Below are 12,317 nucleotides of genomic sequence, written 5' to 3' on the forward strand. Positions count from 1 at the left end.
GTATTGTTTTACAATCTAACCCAGCATAGTATAACCCCCCCCATGTTAAGAACGGCTTTTGGAATAAACACCTCCAACCCCAAAATCTATACTACATACTATAAAAATTATAGGCAAGATGGGGTGGGGTTGATGCTCGTTTAGGTCTGCCTACAAAATTAACTCCAAGATTTGATTCCTTATAAAATTTTATTAGAAAAGTTACTTTGTCTTTTTTTTTTTTTTTTTTTTTTTTTTAAATCATGTTCACCTCAAACAAGGCATATTTACACTTGAAGCCTGTCTAAGAGGGAGAGACTATTGGTGGATATATCAGCCAGATACATGGGTGAATGGTGGCTTTGTAGAGATACAGAATACTCTCAGGTGTGAGTAATTTTCTAGCACAGTAGAGGAAACCCACCTTCTTTGCAGCAGGCGTTGCAATATCCTCTGTGTATTTGTTCCAGTTGATATCGCCTTGTTTTAGTTTTTAGTGCTTTGTTCTTTGCTTTGCATCCAGAGACACGACAAAAGCATTTTCTTTGTCATTCATTTTTAGTATGCTAGGTGTCCTAGTCTAGGCAACATCCAATACCTTTTTTTTTTTTTTTTTAACATGGAGGTCACCATTTATCAAGGCCCGGGGGCCACTCAGGGATAAGGGTTATTGCGTGTACAGTAATCAATGAGATAGTATTGTAGTAATCATTAGTATTGGAGATTTGATAAAGTGTCTTACTTAAGGGAGCGGTTTGTCAGGAATTTGTTTATGTTGGACTTGAAGACATCCAAGTTGTAGTCAGGTGGGAAACAGGTAAACGGAAGAGAGTTCCACAGTCGTGCACTTCTGAGAAAGAAGCTCTGCTCATGGAATCCACGTTTGGATTTAGACACAGATAAAGAGTGGGGAAAATTGACAGTAGTTTCAGCCAGACAGGTGTTTCTCGTGAAAGATTGGCGAGGGGGGGGGAGATTGGAGCTCAGACGAGCACTTGCCATGGAAATAATGATAAAACAAAGACAGGCTCGCAATGTCTCTTCTGTGGGAGAGAGGTTGCAGGGAAGAGAAAAGGACATCCCCCACTGAGCTACGAAGTCTATTTTGTACTCTGTCAAGGCAGGATAGGCTGTTTTTAGCAGTTCCTGCCCAGATGTGGCAGCAGTACTCTATCCTTGGACGTACTTGGCTTTTATACAGATAGAGAATTGTGTCAGTAGTGAGATATCTTCTGGAGCGGTAGAAGGATCCCACCATTTTCCCAGCGTCCTTGGCAACAGATCTGATGTACATGTTCCATTTCAGATCAGGAGTAAAGATCAAACCCAGAAGCTTGTCAAAACATGGAGCCTCCCCAAGACGAGAGCCATCCATTTCAATTGATGCCAGATGGGGATCAGAGCGTTGATGATGTAAAGATAGAAGCTTGGTTTTGGGTACATTAAAAGTGACCAGCCACCTCTTCCCCCACTGTACCACGCGCTCAAGATCAGAGGAGAGAGAATTAGAGAGAACTTTGTCATTTACGGCCTTTGATGTGTTGCCATAGATAGTTGTGTCATCTGCATAGATGTCAACGAATGATTTAAGTATGTGTTTTGGGAAATCATTGATGTAGATCAGGAAGACCCAGGATGGATCCCTGAGGGACTCCAGTATTAATACTGTGGGCCTCTGATTTCTGCCCATCAACCACTACTCTTATGACCCTATCAGAGAGAAATGATTTAATGATTGAGAAAACATTTCCAGTGATACTGTAGCTGGAAATCTTGTGAAGTAGGCCTTTATGCCATACCTTATCAAAGGCATTCGATATATCAAGAGCAATTGCCCTGGAAAGAAAGCCTTTGTCAAGAGATTCACTAATCCTATGATATAAGCGCTAGTACATCTACTGTAGATCTTGCGGAGTGGAAACCGTATTGCATGTCACTAAGAAGGTTGTTTCTGCTGAGGTGGTTGACTACTTCTTTATTTAATATGGATTCCAACAACTTACTCATGACACACAGGAGACTTATTGGTCTGTACTGAGAGGGAGATGACTTTTCACCTGAATTCTTAAATTCTGATGAGGTTTTCCAGGGTGTTGGAAAGTACTTCTCCTTAAGGCAATGCTTAAACAGTTTTGTAAGTATGGGGGCAAATTCTGGTTGGAGCTTTTTCAGCTCCTGCTCTCTATAACATCAGTCAGTTGACACACACTGCAGTTAAGCAATATTGATGGGTGACCATTTGGGAATATGTGCTGTATGTAGAAGGACGTTGACACCTCCTGCAAAAACCTAACGTCATCATCTCCACTGATAGAGATATACATGCGACTGAGGATCACTTGCGATTGTCATGCTACCATGAAACTGTCTCCTTCAGAGGAAACTGATTCAACCGGCCTAGAGTGAATGCCGCTTTGGTATCACACTACCTAGTGCCATAGATGTCTAGATCCGTTACTGAGTTGATGCAAGAGGTAGAACACTGTGCATGGTTGAATCACCTGAAATGTCAAATGCGAAACGCGTGATCCCACTAATACCAAATTCCTGATGAAGCATGATTGATAAAATCCTTTCTCCAATTTGCAGCCACACACACCCCTTAAAGTTTACACATAAAATAATACTTTCATATATATATATATATATATACACACACACACACTGCATATCATCTGGGCCATCAAGAGTGACAGGCACTTCATCCATGAACAAAACTTTGGAAAAATCAGTGTTCATGTTGTCCCCTGTCCATTTCAAGCGCTTTTATATGTGATGTTGCTTTAAAACTAAGGTAGAAAATTAATTAAGTAATGAAAACAGTTTTCAAAGACAATTAGGGAAAACTGAGTTTTGCTAAATTGGCCTAAGATTTCAGAAAAATGATTACCTCCCTTGTTACAAGTTGAAATCTCTGGCTTATTTATTCATTTATTTTTTTTTTTTTAGCAAAACTTGATGTTCACTAATTGTGTTTCGAGCATGTTTTACTTTCTTCAGATATTATTTTGAAGAAAAAATATTGTAAGTTTAAAAAAGACTGAACCTACATTTTTTTTTTCCCCCCGAAACTACAACATTTTTTGTGGGATCTTCTTTTCTGCTTAACATCCAAAAAGAAGATACAATGTTAATTTTATTTTTAACTTAAGAATTATAGAAATTAAAAATCTTTTATTCATATAATAGAGTTGCTGTATCTGTCTGCCTGTTTATTCACAAAATCTTAGCATTTCAGGCATTAACAAGAATAGAAATATTAATAGTTCATGTTGGATATCAAAGCCTGTGTATCGGGAAATCTTGTTTGATAAAAGCATGCACCTGCAAGAACAATAAAATAATTATCAAATGTATTAAAAAGGTCATTTTAATAAAAATAATAAACCCGAAGGGCACCTGTATGAAAAAGCAACAAACATGATCAATTGTCAGAAAGAAATGTTAAAAGCATGATGTTTGTAATGTCATTTTCAGCAAACGGTTACACAAATGTGCTACAACAGTAACAGAGGCGTTTCCCTTTAATGGAATATATGCCATTATAAAATGTAAGACTTTATGTTATCATTTTACATAAATAACTTATACATTGTTATTGTGTTGGCTATCCAAACCGTATGTATTGGGAAATCATTTTTGATAAAAGCATGCACCTACGAGAACAATAAAATAATTATCAAATGTATCAAAAAAAAAAGGTTCTTTGGAATAAAAATTATGAACATGATATTTTGTTAATACCTAGGCTGTGTGCAGCGAGAAATCATCTATCTATATATATAAAAGGCAAAATGTGTGTTTTTGGAGAGAATTCTCGGGGGGGGGGGGTACTATGTCTTAGAACTTTTTATATACTCCTTAGATTATAATAGCTACGATTTACGAAACGACGTCGTAAATATCTTTTATTTCAGCGACTTTTATCTTACAAGATTCGTGCTACGAATTCATTCTCTCTACTACTACTACAGGGTGACCCCCCCCCTCAAAAAACAAAAACAAAAGCTAAATGGAGGCCATCTCTAACATATGTTGTAGAATGGAGAAAAAAAGGCCAAAGACCCTAGTGTTTTGAATATAATAAACTAGTTATGACCAAAGTTTCATTTCATTCAGACAAAACACTAAGAAACGGGGCCTAATTAGAGTTGGGGCCCATTTTATTTTTGGTCACCCTGTACTACGGCATGATATTTGACCTAGAAAACCATACGTTGACGTTCAACCACCTGCGTTTTTAAGCGTTTATTTTCAGCTGTTCTCAAGTCTCTGCCTTTGTAGCGTCATGCTATGTCATCAGACTAACCTCAAGGCTTCAGGTTCGAGCCTACCCCCCTCCCAAAACTTTTTTCACTGATATTTTTTGCTTTTCCGATTACAAGTTTAACATTGTTTGTTTAATATTTAAACAGGGTTATTACTTCGCTTATTATTTAGTTTCCATTTTGTTTTGATCAACCCCCACCCCAACATACACACCTCCAACCCCCCCCCGCTAGTATTTGATAAAAGCATGGACCTGTAAGAACAATAAAATAATCATCAAATGCACTAAAAGATCATTTGAATAAAAATTATAAACCTGAAGGGCACCTGCATGAAAAAGCAACAAACTTGAAATTGTCAGAAAGATAAGTTAAAAGTATGATGTTTGGAAAGTCATTTTTACACAGGTGTAATCAAAGTCAAATCAATCCAATGAAAGAACCATGACCAAATTAGGGTGTGGTTGCAGTGATAATACCATCCTAAAAGGGCCATTTCAGGTGATCACAAATGCTTATATAATAACAACTGGAAAGGATACTGTTGTTGGTTGACGATTTGAACCCAAGAGGAATCAACCCATCAGATTCTCTTCTATTAGCCAACAATCCACAATCATCACAAAAAATAGATATGTTGTTATATCGGTGTGTCATCATTCTTTTAAACATGGCAGAAATACAGTAATTAAGGCTAGAAGCAGAAGAGCACAGAGGTGGTTCTCATAAATCTGAAAGAAATTCTAAATGTGCCTCAAGAATATTACCAGAATTTATTTTAATTAATGTCACTTTATTATCTCCCTCTACACACAATCAATACTGTATACATCTAGAAATTGAATATAAGAATTTAAAAAATAATGTTATGAGTTAGGTGCAAAAGGAACATGGGATTTCTCATTCAATTCCCAGACAACGCGGGATCTTCTTGCTAATAATCTTTATAAAATTACATACATTAACCCTTAGTATCCTCGAGTGGCTTTTGGCTTTATTAGTAACAAAAATGCAACAAAAAAAAGCAAACTAACTCATTTCTTAAGCTAAATTAAACTATTGCATAATTATTTGTTGCAAATGTAGAAAAAAAAAATGCTGAATAAAAGTTTGAGAAATATTAGTCATTTAAACAAAAACAAATAATTTTTTTCTTTTTTTAACAAGCTATCGCCACAATCAGTGCACACTTATTTGATGGCCACCACAAAACATTGCCTCCAGTTTTTAAATACATTAAAAGTATGATGTTTGAAAGGTCATTTTCGGCAAACGTTTACACAGGTGTAATCACAGTAAGGTCAATCCAGTGAAGCAACAATGGCCAAATGAAACTTACTTTTAAAAACTATCAGAAAATGAAATTTTAATGCATTTTAATTTGATTTAGTTATTTTCATTAAAAATTGCTAGGGAAAACAAAATTTTTTTTAGAGGCAGCAAACTTTAAATTGAAATAAATACTGACAAATATTTTTATTATACAAATTATGTGGTTTATTTGGTTTATTGCAAAGATTCATTTTTGGCATTTATTTAAATACATTTTTGCGCATGTGGCTCATGCAGCTTGCGTGTATCTAGAGGTCCAATTTTCACAACTTTACAGATTAAATTAGGCATATTTTGGCAATAACACATTGAATATTGTCTTTCAAGTAGTCTATTGTATTTGGTTTACCAGCATAGACATGGGACTTTACATATCCCTAAAAGAAAATATTCTAATGGGGTTAAATCGCATTAACGAGGTGGTCACTTGAAAGGTCTATTTCATGAAATTATTCGTTTATCAATGTTTCTCTCAATAAATTGATTGTGATGTGTGGCATGTTGCTCTGTCCTATTGAAACATGATAAATTGCCAAACCAAACTGAACTCAAAATAACTGATAATTGCCAAATCTGCAATTAAAGAAAATAGTTGTAAATTTAAAGTTTGCAGCCTCTTAAAAAAAAAAAAAACACCCTATAGTAATAAGTGGGTATACAAAACAAAAATTTTATTTTAATTATATCAAAAAACTGAATACATAGGTCTTTGCAAAAAAACAAAAACAATGAGGAGTTTATTTTAGTAGCACAAATAGTCATCAAATTATGGTTGTCCAAAGTTTGTTGGAAATTAGGAAATTTGTTGTTTTTTATGTTATTTGGCCAGAAACCAATTTTCAGTGTATAGCTAATAATTTAAGCTTTAAACAAGTGAAATATCTTAACAAATCTAATGTTATTTTGCAGTAAAGAAAATTAATAATTGAAGCAATAATAATTAGATCAAGACAGTAAAGATTCGGTAAAATTCTATTAGGATTAGGGAGATAAATCTGTTATATCACCAAGCAAAAATTAAAGTTGTTGAAACAAAATTTATATAAATTTAAAACAGATGTCTGTCTGTCTGCGTGCAAATATTTAACCAGTAAACTCTTCAACTACGGGTCACATAACACTGAAATTAACAGGAAAATAATCATACACCAAGGATAGATTCTACAATATTTGTTTGGATGGATAAATAATGCATACAAATATATAACGGCAAATTGAAATGCAAACTGTTCATTATATATTAAAAAATTTTCAGCAATATAGCTGAGGTGATCTATAAACTGTAATAATTGTTTGAAATTTGGTCAAAAAATGATTGAGCAGTGAAGCTTTAAAGCAGTTCTAAATAACTAAAACTGCCACTTAACCATATATTCAAACACTACCGTGTTTGAATGATATATAAATATACAATAAATAAATAAACATACAAGTAATAATTGTACAATATATCAAAATGAATACAACACGTCACCTCGTTTCCTTTAACCTTGACAGTTATTTTCTTCCCTTTGAAACATTGGCAAAGAGCAATCATGAAACACTAGCAGGACCTGTGGAACTTCCACAGCGGACTCTCATATGTAATATATTGATGTTAGAATTCTGTGGATGTTCAGTGTAAATGGAGACGCCAATACGCTCTTTTGTTAAAACTGCGAAAGTATTTATCTAAGCTAGCAGGGATGCCTTGTGTAGCCGGGTCATAAAATATATTTTAATTTTGTGTATGTATATATATATATATATATATATATATATATATGTATATGTATATATATATATATATATTTTGTAGTCAATTTTCTATTGATATTTATATATTATAAAGTTATGATTTAAAAAATAAAAAAAATATATCCATATAACTTGAGTGCACCAGCTTGAATCGAAACTGAAACCAAAACTTGAATTCTTGGTAAAATTATTTATTACAAGAAATGGAAGGTCATAATTAAACGACAGTCACTCGGAAGAAAGAAAAGATGGAAGTATGACACACCCACTGGCTATTGTGTGTATATATATATATATATATATATATATATATATATATATATATATATATATACATATATATATATACATGAGAGAGAATTCCTGGATTGCTAGTCCTGAAATAAAATTATAACTTACTTTTAACAGCCTTGAGATTTAAACATTTTGATCATTACTAGTTAGGTTTTAATTTAAAAATTTTTTTCCGCAACTCATAAGTATATTAGACAATTCTTTAATCAACTGCTATAGACATTACCACAACTTTACTCTTTGATTAGGAGCAAAGTATAGTAGCTGTTCTAATCTATAACTACAAAGTTGAGGTTTACTTTTTTTCACTCTGACATTGATATGAAAATGCTAGTTTTATACTTAAAAAGTAGGAAAACGAACTTAATTTTCTGTCATGGATGTGAGCGACTACACGAAGGTTAACTAATTTGAATATTATTTCTTTGAAAAATGATTGATCATTACTTATTACATATTTTATGGTTTATTAGATTGGTTTTATTCCACTATTATGCTGAATTCTATTTATGCCTAGTTTCTACATTCTGCTATATTGCGTATAAGTTAAGATGAAAACGTTCTAGCATTAGGATATAGATATATGTGACCTTGTTAGTGTGTGTGTGCGCGCAAAGTCTCTGAATAGTTGGTTTACAAAGTTGAATTTTTATATATATATATATATATATATATATATATATATATATATATAAGGTATTTAGATGTGCAGTACTTTCGATTTGGTCATCAGAAATTGCTTCTAAAGGGTCAAAATTCAACAAAACAGTTAACCATAGCAGAATAAGTTGAATAAAGCATTACTTTTGCTGTTATTTTTGCACATGCAAGTTTAAATTTGCCAATTTTTAACCATACGTATCCATCTGTCAATAGTTCAGATGGTAACAATGCTGGAGAAACGACAATTGAGGCTGGAGCGCTAAACGTTCTGATTTGAATTCTAGCAGATGGTTCTCAAATCATTACTTTATATTGAATAATAATCAGAATAAACCTGCAGGAATCAAAATATATTTATGTTTATGACCAGGAAGCCTGCTAGTACTATTACATTTTTGTCCTCTGTGAAAGATGTGAAATCCTTCTAGATTGAGGCAATTTCTACTCTAATCAAAAATGTCTTTTTATGGAGTAATTGGACCTTCACCATTAAAAAAAACGACCACGTGTCCCTGTGGAAAGAAAGAAACTAGGCACTCATTTACCGCAGTACCTGAAAATTCTTCTGATTGGTGTAAGTTTTGTTACCTCATGCTAATACATTTCACTTTGGCATTTTAATATGCAGAGTTGTCGGGTGCTTATTTTGAATAAGATTTTATTTAGGTTGCACCTATAAAAAAGTTTCTTTCATGAAGTTAATTTTGCTAATTTGTAGCATCATTTTACATAGATAAAACTGAAAAGGGACATTATTCATTCTGTATTAAACATGCAGAATGAATAAAGCCATTTTTAAATGTTACTTTTCTTAGTCAGCTTTATAGTAACGTCTAACCTGGTCACTTCCCAAAGGGAGTGCAACCATGAAGTTGGTTGGGAAGCTTGCGTGCTTTAATGACCCCAAGAGCTAAGCCAGCGGGAGATTCATTTCCTGGCAGGGCCACCCATGCCGGACAGGTTGACGGGTAGAGGCCAGATTAAGAGCACTCCACCTACCTTCTGGGGAAGGTTGGGCATGGGCCAACACCCTCACCCCGGAAAAAAGAACTTGCTACAAAAGCATCCACAACAAAACCCCCAGAAACTTTGATTCTGAGAAAGGAAGTTTTCTGCATCTGCAGAAAGAATGACATGCTGTGGTCAAAGCTGAAAGGACGCTTCAGTGCCGAAAACCCTCTTATCAACCAGGACAACCATCACCATTGCTACATGGAACGTCAAAACCATGTATGAAGCAGGGAAGGCAGCACAAGTGTCAGCAGAGATGCGCCAATACATTTCCCTGCTAGGATTGAGTGAGATGAGGTGGCTGCAAGCTGGACAAACAAGGCTGGCTACCGGTGAACTCTTGCTGTACTCAGGACATGAAGAAAATGTAGCACACACAGAAGGCGTAGCAATCATGCTTTCAAGAACAGCACAGAAAGCTTTGACGGGGTGGGAAGCACATGGATCAAGGATAATAACAGCATCCTTCATGATCGTGAAAAACATCAAGATGAATGTGATCCAATGCTACGCACCCACCAATGATCATGCCGACAAAGACAGACTATTTCTATAACAGACTACAGACAGTCTAAGACAAGTTTAAAGACAAAGACGTCAACATCCTGATGGGGGATTTCAATACAAAGGTCGGATCAGACAATAGAGGCTATGAGGAAGTGATGAGGCAACATGCTCTCGGAGAAATGAACGAAAACTGAGAGAAATTTGCTGACCTCTGTGGACTGAATGAACTTATCATCGGAGGCAACATCTTTGCCTACAAGAGGATACACAAGGTCACCTGGATATCACCTGACCATGTAACAGAGAACCAGATAGACCACCTCTGTATCAGCAAGTTTAGGCGGTCTCTTCAAGATGTACGAGTGAGGAGGAGAGCAGACGCGGTATTAGACCACCATCTTATGAATGTGAGACTCAAACTGAGACTAAGGAGAACCGTTCGGCAGGCATAAGGTAGGACGAAGTACAACATCAACCTACTGAAAGACCAGATGACTCGAGAAGCCTTCACTGTGAGCCTGAGTAACAGATTCCAAGTACGGCAGGAGCTTACCACCAAAGACATCAATGCCCACGACCTTTGGAAGGGAATAAAAGACATCCTTAGGGAAACATGCCAGGAAGTGCTTGGGCCAATGAAGAACCAACACAAAGACTGGATCTCTGAAAACCTTACAGAAGGTTCAAGCCAGAAGACTCAAGAAAAAGGCAGTCAATGAGCCGTACAAGAGGCAGCAAAATGACAGCCCAAGCAGAATATACAAGAGCCCACAAGGAAGTGAGGGAAAGCATAAAGAAAGACAAGAGAAACTATATAGACAGCCTGGCAGAAGAAGCAGCCTACCACGGCAACGTGAAAAACCTGTACATAACTAAAAAGCTAGCAGGTAAGTATAACAAACCAGAGCGACCGGTTAAAGACAAGCAAGGACAAACCATCACAAACTCTGAAAAACAAATTGAGAGATGGGCGGAACATTTTGAGGATTGTCAACAGACCAGCTCCTGAGAACTCTCCAGACACTGATATTGATATAGACTGTGATCCACCAAAAGATCACCTGCACCATGAAGATGAAAAATGGCAAGGCAGCCGGCCCAGATGGAATTCCAGCAGAAGCCCTCAAGGCAGACAGATGTAGAAACAACAGCTGGCATACTACTGCTGCTCTTTGAGAAGATCTGCTGACAGATTGGGAGGACGGACACATAATAAAGCTGCCCAAGAAGGGAGATCTTAGGAATTGTGTACTATAGAGGCATCACTCTTGTCAGTATCAGGGAAGGTGTTCAACCGGATTCTGTTGGAGAGGATGAGAGATGCAGTGGATGTTAGGCTCAGGGATCATCAGGCGGGACAGATGCTATACAGACCAGATCGCCACACTGCGCATCATAGTTGAACAGTCCCTAGAATGGAATTCCTCATTGTACATCAACTTCGTGGACTTCAAGGCTTTTGACAGCATACACCGCAACACCTTGTGGCAACTTCTCCGACACTATGGGATCCCAGAAAAGCTGACGAGAATTATCAGGGAGTCATATGAGGGAATGGCTTGTCAGGTTGTACACGGGGGGACACACACACACACACACACACAGTTGACACAATGTTTCAACATAAAGACTGGCGTACGACATGGATGACTTCTATCGCTGCTCTCGTTTCTCCTAGCTTTTGACTGGGTGATGAGGCAGACAACAGATGGACGGCATTCAGTGGACCCTCTGGACTCAGCTGGATGACCTTGACTTCGCTGATGATCTTGCTCTGCTCCCCCACAAGCAACAACAAATGCAGAGCAAGACCTCTAGACTGGCCATCCACGCTTCTCAAGTTGGCCTGCACATACACCCTAACAAGACCAAGATCCTGAAAATCAACGCATTCAGCAAAGAGGCAGTGGAGTTGGCCAAGAAAAACTTGGAAAAGGTTGAGACCTTCACATACCTTTGGAGTGTGATCAATCAGCAGGGAAGAACAGATACAGATGTAAAGACTTGTTTTGGAAAAGCAAGAGCATCTTTCATAGCCCTCAAGAACATCTGGCGATCCAACCTCATCATTCCTCACACTCAAATCCAACTGTTCAATTCCAACATCAAATCAGTACTACTGTATGGAGCAGAAACATGGAAAACAAAGACCACCATCGGAAGAGTGCAGGCTTTCATAAACTCATGCCTTCGAAGAATGCTAAGGATCCACTGGCCAACTACCATCAGTAATGCAGATCTCTGGGAGAGAACTAACCAAGTATCAGCAGGAGATGGTGATGGTTGGACACACAGAGGAAACAACAAACGAATATCACACGCTAGGAAACTTCAGGGGAAGAGACTGACCAAAAAACACCTGGAGGCAGACGCTAAGCTGACCGGCTACTCCTGGAGGGAGTTGGAGCAAATCGCCCAGGACCGTGGACGTTGGTGGGCAGTTGTGGATGGCCTATCAGGGGCTCAAGTACATTAACCTGGTCAAATACTAAAATGTGTGACCATTTGATAATTCCAGATTCTGCA

Source organism: Euprymna scolopes, chromosome 19 (assembly GCF_053919585.1).
Source record: "Euprymna scolopes isolate OS-2025 chromosome 19, ASM5391958v1, whole genome shotgun sequence".
Lineage (NCBI taxonomy): Eukaryota > Metazoa > Mollusca > Cephalopoda > Sepiida > Sepiolidae > Euprymna > Euprymna scolopes.